The 9,261-nt window shown below is 53.7% G+C and overlaps 1 pseudogene; it reads left to right on the top strand.

The window, feature by feature from the left end:
* The first annotated feature begins 5,716 nt into the window (after positions 1-5,716).
* On the top strand, positions 5,717-6,741 carry LOC123152242 (uncharacterized; annotated as a pseudogene).
* The last annotated feature ends 2,520 nt before the right edge of the window (positions 6,742-9,261 follow it).

Below are 9,261 nucleotides of genomic sequence, written 5' to 3' on the forward strand. Positions count from 1 at the left end.
CCGAGACTTCACCACAATGTCGTCGACATAGGCCTCCGTGTTCCTCCCGAGCTGCCGCCCTAAAGCAATGTGCATCAGCCGCTGAAAGGTCACACCCCCGTTGCGCAGTCCGAAGGGCATACAGGTGTAGCAGTACACCCCGCACGGGGTCAGGAAGGTTGTCTTCTCTACATCTTCCACCGCCATCTTGATTTGGTGATACCCTGAGAACGCGTCCAGGAAGCACAGCAGGTCGCACTCAGCGGTGGAGTCGACGATCTGGTCGATGCGCGGGAGAGGGAACGGATCTTGAGGGCACGCCTTGCTGAGGTTGGTGAAGTCGACACACATTCGCTCCTTCCCGCCTTTCTTCGGCACCACGACTGGGTTCGCCAGCCACTCGGGGTACCTAACATCACGAACGGCACCCGGCGCCTCCAACTTGCGGGTCTCTTGGACGATGAAGGCCTGCTTCTTTGTGGACTGCCGCCTTGCTCGCTGCTTCACAGGGCGCACATTGGGGCACACCCTTAAGTGGCGCTGAATCACCTCTCTCGGGACCCCCATTAGGCTCCCATGCAAATATGTCCTTGTTCGCACGCAAGAACTTCACCAATGCTTCCTCTTGGCTGGGGTTGAGGCCGGCACCTATGGTGAAGATGGATCATGAGGATCCGTCCCCATCGACCGGCACCTGCTTTGTCTCTCCTTGTCTTGGGTGAACAGCTGCTTCTTCTTGGTTGGCGCGGCCTCCATGGCCTCGAGAGCACCGGTGCCAATGGGCTGCGCCACCACAGCGGTCCTGAAGGCAAGTTTGAGCGCCGTCACGGCCTCCTTGGTGTCCCCCTTGATGGTGAGGACACCTTTGCTTCCTGGCATTTTCATGAGGTTGTGGGCTTGATGAGTCGCCGCCATGAACTGGGCCAGAGCTGGGTACCCGAGGATGGCGTTGTACGGGAGGCCGATGCGGGCGATGTCGAAGTCGACCAGCTCTGTGCGGTAGTTGTCGCACATGCCAAAGGTGACCGGAAGGCAGATCTGCCCCAGGGAGCGGGCAACGCCACAACCAACTCCTGAGAAAGGCTTGCTGAGGCTGAGTCGCTCGAGCGGCACGTGAAGAAGGTTGAAGGCCTCCATGGAGAGCAAGTTGAGGCCAGCGCCGCCGTCGATGAGGGTCTTGGTGACGGCCACGTTGCAGATGGTGGGCATGCAGAGCATCCGAAGCATGCCCGAGCCGGTGGTGGTGACGGGGTGGTCTTCTGAGCTAAAGGTGAGGTCGGCCTCAGCCGCGGCCCAGCCCAGCGGAGCCCCCGAGCGCGTGGAAGCGGCATCGATCTGGTGGAGGAACGGCTTGATGTGGTGCTCTGAAGGCGGCGCCTGTGAGCCGCCTAGCAGGGCCGCGACCGCGTGGTGCGCCGGTGCCGCGTAGCATGCAGTGAAGAGGTCGCTGAGCTCCTCCCAAGACGCCACCGTGGATCCGGGATGGTTGAGCATCCAGGCACGTGGCTCGCCGGCGAGGGCCATGGGAAGCCTGTTGACCATGACCTTGTCATCACCCCCGGCTTCGAGGACGGCCACCTCATACGCCAGCAAGAAAACTGACGGGTCTGCTGCCCCGTCATAGCGCGGCGGCATCTCCGGCTTGAACTTGGGTGGCCACTGCACCCGGCGTAGGGCGGGGGCCAGAGCTCGGAACCCCCTGCCCCGTCGTCAACGCTGGCCGTCGGAGTCGGCGGCAGGGCGCCTGCCATGTGGGCGAAGCGCGGTGTCGACGGAGCGCAGATCGACGGAAGAGAAGCTATGGTGCACCCCTACCTAGCGCGCGAATGTCGGATCACGGGTTCCGGCAAACACTTGAGGTTCGAACACTGGGGTGCACGCGAAGGTTTTCTCCTTATCGATCCATGCCCTAGCTCGCTAAAATCTCACGGACGAACTCGACGAACTCACAACACAGAAAGACACAAGATTTATACTGGTTCGGGCCACCGTTGTGGTGTAATACCCTACTCCAATGTGGCGGTGGTGGATTGCCTATTGGGCTGATGATGAACAGTACAAAGGGAAGAACAGCCTCCTGAGGTTGAGGTGTTCTTGTGCTTGGTGAACTTGTGTGGGTGGGATGATCTTGGATCCGTTCTCTATTTGTGATGGGGTCGATCCCCTCTACTGTGGTGGCTAGTTCTACTTATATAGGCCCTGGTCCTCTCTCCAAATATTGAGCGGGAAGGGAGCCAACAACGGCCAATTCGAAAGGAGACAGCTAGCACAAGTTATCCTGACAAAAAGTGGTCTTCGCCTGCCAAAGGTTCTGGTGATGACGCCGTCTTGGGCTCCATGGTGACCTTCGTCATGCCGTCCTTCTGGTTTTGGTCTCGTTGCACCAATATGCAAACCTTTCCTTGATGCCTCGGTACTCCGCGTCTGCGCTTGCCCCCTTGGCACCAAAGAGGAAGCAAGGACGATGCGCGTGTTGGCGCCCGCCTGGTCTCGATCGTCATGGCTCACGTCATGAGGACCTCGCGAGGTTTGCCCTGCCTTGATCTCTCCGTCCCTCGTGAGCCTGCCTGGCGAGGCCGCTCCTTAGGGGGTCTTGCGTCGTCCGCCTCGCGAGGCTTGGCCCCTCGCAAGGGTCTTGAATGGCTTATCGATGAAGATGGACGTACAGACCTGCCAGCCCAGCCACGCCGCGGACCGCAGGCAGGCAAGTCTGGGGACCCCCGTTCCCAGAACGCCGACAGCGACGCTTAGCGAAGCGCTGTCGGTGCTCCATCACCACCACGCTGTCGTGTTGGTTGTGATCCCATTTAGTTCTCCTCTCCTGCTTGCTAGATCAAGAAGGAGGACACGTCATCGAGCCACACATGTGCTAAACTCAGAGGTGCCATCCGTTCGGCACTAGATGGTTGGATCATGATCAGATCACGAAGAGTACGACTACATCAACGGCGTTGATAAACGCTTCCGCTTAGCGATCTACAAGGGTATGTAGAGTCTCCCCCCTCTCGTAGCTATGTATCTCCATGGATAGATCTTGCGTGTGCGTAGATTTTGTTTTTGTTTTTCATGCAATGTTCCCCAACACTCCTCCCCCTTGGTGCGCCCCTGGGCTTGGAGGGCTGGCCACCACGCCCCTCCACCTATATATAAAGGGGAGGGGTGCCCCGAGAGGACACACAAGCCCTTGGCCCCGCTCTCTCTCTCTCCCATTACTTCGTAACTCCTCCGGCTTTGTTGTTTCGATAGTGCTCGGCGTAGCCCAGCCAGAATCACTCCACCACCATCACCGTCACGCTCTTGTGCTGCCGGCGATCCCATCTAATTCTCCTCCCTCGCTTGCTGGATCAAGAAAGAGGAGACGTCATCGAGCCGTACGTGTGCTGAACACGGAGGTGTCATCCGTTCAGTACTTCATCAGTTTGGATCGTGACGAGTACGAATACATCAACCATGTGATATACGTTTCCGCTTAACGGTCTACCAGAGTACGTAAACACACTCTCCCCTCTCATTACTATGCTTCTCCTAGATAGATCTTAGGTGTTCGTAGGAATTTTTTTGATTTTCATGATTCCTTTCCCAACACAAATACCACATAGTCACACTTCTAAGAAAGCCCACAAAACACCGCATTATAAAAAATAAAACCACGTCACTTTTCAGACACGCCAAAGAAAATAACAAACAAAATTTATGAAATCTCATCAACACCAACAACGCAACAAAGCATGCTCAATCCTTCTACTACAATTTTTTTTAAAGAGCAAACATTTGAAGGGTTGGATGGTCGTCGTCAGCCAAATGTCAACGAACACGTCCGGGCGTTTCTCCGAATATCTGAGAACTTACATTTGATGATCCACCTTAAAGCTGCCCTTTGTTGCATCAATTTGTCGAGCAATACCCCCTTCCCCTCGCTCTCGTGCCGATTCGAAGCGGCACCGGGGCACCCCCAGCAGACGCCCCTCCTCACACCCCTCACACCTTCCTCCCCTGCCGTTGCCGGATGGCACCGCAGGCAAAGCCCAGGCGGGGCTGGCAGCGACAGGGTTTTTCCTTCCATCGCTATGGCTACGACACGCCAGATCTGCCTAGACGGGAGTAGCCGTGTGTGGCGGCGACACTCAAGGGAGGCGGTTGTGGTCCGTGGCATCATCTTGGCTGCTAGAGATGCTCCTCCTATGCGGTGCTGCGGCACTTGACGAATCCATGACAAGGTGCAGCGACTGGCATGAGGTGGTCATGGCAGGCCGACATCGGGTGGCCATGGGTACCGACATGCTCGGTGAACCAGTGTGGGCACACAAGGGGTTGGCCGACACGGATTTGCCGCGTGGAGGTCGCGTGGTGGTGCCGGGAGGCGTTGCAACTCTGGAGCAGCCTCATGATGATGGAGCAGGAAGGCATATTTGTCTGTCAGATCTGTTGTCTCCGTCCTCCGGTGGGCTCACGTGATGTGTGTGCCCGTATGGAGCATGGTTGTGGCTGGGAACCGAGGTGTTTCTTGGCCTTGGGTTGACACCTCTGGTCCCTTGTCGGCATGGTACTTGGTAAGGTTTGGTGGTTCATGTTGCATCCATTGGCCCAACTTCCGGTCACGGTTGACAGATTTGATAGTTGGTGCTAGTAGGTGGCCGCCACCGACCTCTTCAAGGTGCAGTCGGCTGCTTGGCTTCTTCGGCTGTGAGTTGGCTCAGTGGTGGTGCTTGATGGACTTGCCACGGCGGTGCAGGTTGTGTGTTTGGGAGCTTGGGTGAAGACCCTGTATCTTCCTTGGGCCTATGACTGGTGATGGCGGCGGCAGCGGACGTCGTAGACCTTCTTGGAGGCATCATTGCATTGTTGTCGTCCTCCCGCATGGATCCGGCTTCGGGGAGAACCTTGATCCTGTGCGATTGAACGATGGCGGCGCCTTGGCATCCCCCCTCCTCCTTCTAGCGCTTCGTCCTTGGAGCTCGGCGTAGGCCAGATGGACCAGTGGATGTAGTTGGTGTTGGTGTCGAGGCTTCTGTGGCAACGATGCCGGGGGAGCAATGGTTTTGGTTGAGGTAGTCAGCTCTTCCCTGCCATGTCTGCAGGATTGCCTCAACTGGTTTGTTGTTGCGGAAGTCGAAGCTGCGGCGGCGGGTCCCGGTGTCGTACGATGACGACCAGCATGTGGTTCGTTCGTTGATCTTCTACAACGTCAGCGGTGTCTAATTCTCCTTCGTAGTACTCCGTCAGAGCCGGAGCAGCATTGTCTGGTGGCAAGTGGTTGAGTGGCATGGATTGTCATACAACTCCACATGGTCTCTATAGTGTGGGTTGAGTCGACGCTCGCTTACGACGAAGTCAGAGTCGTCTGCTCAGGATTTATGTATGACGGTGATGCATGTGTGTTGTCTCAGTAAAGGCCTTTTAAAGTGGTTTGTGCGGGGTATCTTATATGTGCCGCTCGGCGATTATGATAGCTTTCGTCAGATTTTAATTAATTGGGCAATCTGGCTTTTACTCGGCTTTCCATCCTATCATTTCGAGAGAAAAATGTGACGCAACACCTTGCAGCGAGCATCTGACTTTTCGTTTTCTAAATCGGTTTTACTGAAAAACGCGAAATTTATTTACTTTTATTCGTGAAAACGGTAAATAGGAAAAGCCGAAAAAGGAACTAAAAAAACAGCCTGGGATTTAGAGTTGTGTGTGGCCCATTTGGCTCCTCATTGCGTCGTCATTTTCTTCCTTGGGAGGGACAGGGGAGAGAGATGGGGAAGGAGGCGCTGGACTACGTGCTGGTGCCTCTGGGGCTGGTGCTGATGCTGGGATACCACGCGTGGCTTCTCCTCCGTATCCAGCGTCGCCCTGCGACCACCGTCATCGGCGTCAACGCCATCAACCGCCGCATCTGGGTCCGCCACATCATGGAGGTCCGTCCGCCGTTAACCATGCACCCACCCATTTCCTGCGATCGATCCATCATCGCGTTCACCCTCTACTCGCAGAACCATTGTTTCTCCGGAGTTTTCTTTTACCGATTCACCTTCGAAATTTCGGTTTTTATTTATTCAACTGATCAAGATCGATCGGCGCATGCAGGAGCCGTCCGGGAAGCACGCGGTGCTGGCGGTGCAGACGATCCGGAACAATATCATGGCGTCGACGCTGCTGGCGTCCACGGCCATCACACTCAGCTCGCTCATCGCCGTGCTCATGTCCCGCGGCGGCGGGGAGAGCCAGGAGCTGGCGGCGGGGGCCTCCTCCCGGACGCGCCGCTGGTGGTGGGCGCCACGGGGGAGGCGGCTCTGTCGGCCAAGTTCTTCGCCATCCTCGTCTGCTTCCTGGTGGCCTTCCTCCTCAACGTGCAGTCGATCCGGTACTACAGCCACACCAGCACCCTGGTGAACGTCCCGATCCGAGCACACCGCCTCCGCCGCCCGGGCCATGCCGTGGACTACGTCACCGGCACGCTCAATCGCGGCAGCTACTTCTGGTCGCTCGGCGTGCGGGCATTCTACTTCTCCTGCCCGGTCTTCCTCTGGCTCTTCGGGCCCATCCCCATGTTCGCCGCCTGCGTCGTCATGGTCTGCGTGCTCTATTTCCTCGACGTGTGCGAGGACTGGGAGGAGGAACAGGGCTTGAGTGGTGGTGATGAGACGTCGGAACGAGGGAAGGATGTAGGAGACACGCAAGTTTAGGTAGGTGGCTAGCTGCAAATGCAAACTGAAGAATTTAATTGGCAGTCAGGTGAACTGATTATAGATGACTAGTGTCCTCTATAAATTACTCCATCCGTTCTGTAATGTAAGACATTTTTTGTCAAAAGGAAATCTTACATTATGGGATGAAGAGAGTATCAGATAACTAATGATGATTTGGTGAACTCTGAATTGTCATTTAAAAAATTAAAAAATTGATGTCAGATTATTAAGCATGGCAAAATTGACATTCGGGATGATAAATTATGTTGTCGTGATTAGTTGTCTTGGATCGGCGCATTCAGATTAGTCATGCTTGCTGAAGGAAATTGTCGTGCTCGTGATAACATAATTTGCTATCCCGGACGTCAGATTTGTTATGTTTTAAAATCTGCCTTTGGCGTAATCCGCACAAAATTCACTTCTCATGCCTCATCTGTCCACGACTGCCGGCACAATGACGACGACCGACAGTGCTGTGGAAGTGGCTCTCGTCGACGCATAAGCACGAGATGGCAGGCCCGGCGTGCGCGACACATGTTCAGCGAGCGCAGATGGCAACGAACGCACAGTGGAGGAGGCGTCCGACGACGAGGCCGAGCCCACGCCCACACCAGTTTCCGGCTTCACTATGGCGCAGGCCCCAGGCACACTACGAGGCCATCATGGCGTAGGAGAAGCAACCGATGTATCCCACGCCACTGATGCCCGCGTTCTAGACGTTGCAGGAGGAGTAGTGGTACAACCTCCGACCCCTCGAGTATGTCGCCGCGGCCATGGTCACAGAAAAATCCAAGTTTCCTAGATGAGCAATGAGCGTTGTACCAATCCGTGCACAACGCCTATGACATCCGCTGCGAGCGATGGCAGCTTGAAAGTGCAACTAATCCCTGGGTGGTTTTGGAAATTCATAGCAACATATAGCTCATTGAACTAATATTCTTTCAAGATGACTATTTCAGAAAGTTCAATGATTGGCATGGCATGGACTAGAGATGTGGACCCCTCAAAATGCTAAAGACAAATATTGGCAAAAGCTGAAGACTCTTCATTTCTATCTTAGTGATCCGAGATCATATTGAGTCCATAAGAAAGCTAATACTATTAAAAGGGGATGAGGTGTTGCTTAATGGTCTACTTGCTCAAAATGCTTAGTGATATACTCCAAAGCCCTCAACCATTTTCTCAAACCCAAATATGTCTTACCTAAAATCAAACTCGGTCCACCGATTTGATTCATCCGGCGCCACCGAGTTCACTTGACATAGCCAAAGCCAGAAACTCTAATCAGTTTGGCCTCACCGATAGGGATCTTGGTCTCACCGAGATGGGATTGCAAACTCTTTGTTTCCCTTCGTAATGTTTCGGTCTCATCGAAATGAGCGATCGGTCCCACCAAGTTTGCAGTGCAAACTCTTTGTTTCTCTTTCGTAACATTTCGGTATCACCGAAAGGAGCGATCGGTCCCACCGAGTTCGCCTGATCAACTCTCTGTTTGCTTGTTACTGAAATCGGTCTCACCGAGTTGAAGTAATCGGTCAAACCGAGATCAAGTTTTTCCCTAACCCTAGCTCATCGGTCCCACCGAGTTGATCATGCCAGTCCCACCGAAAAGTCTAACGTTCACATTTTGAGCTGAATCGGTCTCACCGAGTTCATACATTTGGTCTGACCGAGTTGGCTCTTTTGTGTGTAATAGTTAGATTTTGTGTGGAGGCTATATATACCCCCACCCTCCTCTCTATGTGAGAGAGAGAGAGCCATCAGAACGTGCCTACACTTCCATCTTCATTTTCTAAGAGATACCCACCTACTCATGTATTGAGACCAAGACATTCCAATCCAACCACAAGAATCTTGATCTTAGCCTTCCCTAAGTTGCTTTCCACTCAAATCATCTTTCCATCATAGCCAAATCTGTGAGAGAGAGTTGAGTGTTGGGGAGACTATCATTTGAAGCACAAGAGCAAGGAGTTCATCATCAATACACCATCTATTACCTTTTGGAGAGTGGTCTCTCCTAGATTGGTTAGGTGTCACTTGGGAGCCTCCGTCAAGATTGTGGAGTTGAACCAATGAGTTTGTAAGGGCAAGGAGGTCGCCTACTTCATGAAGATCTACCTAAGTGAGGCAAGTCCTTCATGGGCGATGGCCATGGTGGGATAGACAAGGTTGCTTCTTCCTGGACCCTTCGTGGGTGGAGCCCTCCATGGACTCGCGCAACAGTTACCCTTCGTCGGTTGAAGTCTCCATCAACGTGGATATATGATAGCACCACCTATCGGAACCACGCCAAAAATCTCTATGTCTACATTGCGTTTGCCTTTCCAAACCCATCCCTTTACCTTCATATGCAATGTTTTACATTCCGCTGCTATACTCCTAGAATTGCATGTGTAGGTTGATTGCTTGACTTGTGCTAAGTTGTTAAAATCTGCCAAGACTTAAAACTGGGAAAGGCTAGATTTTTATTTGGTCAAGTAGTCTAATCACCCCCCTCTAGACCTTCGATCCTACAAGTGATATCAGAGCTTTGGTCTCCATTTGTCTTGATTTCCATAGCTTTGGTGATCATAGCCTTGGTTTCACAACCTAGGAGAGTATGGCGTCT

This window comes from Triticum aestivum, chromosome 7A, assembly GCF_018294505.1.
Source record: "Triticum aestivum cultivar Chinese Spring chromosome 7A, IWGSC CS RefSeq v2.1, whole genome shotgun sequence".
In the NCBI taxonomy this organism is placed as follows: domain Eukaryota; kingdom Viridiplantae; phylum Streptophyta; class Magnoliopsida; order Poales; family Poaceae; genus Triticum; species Triticum aestivum.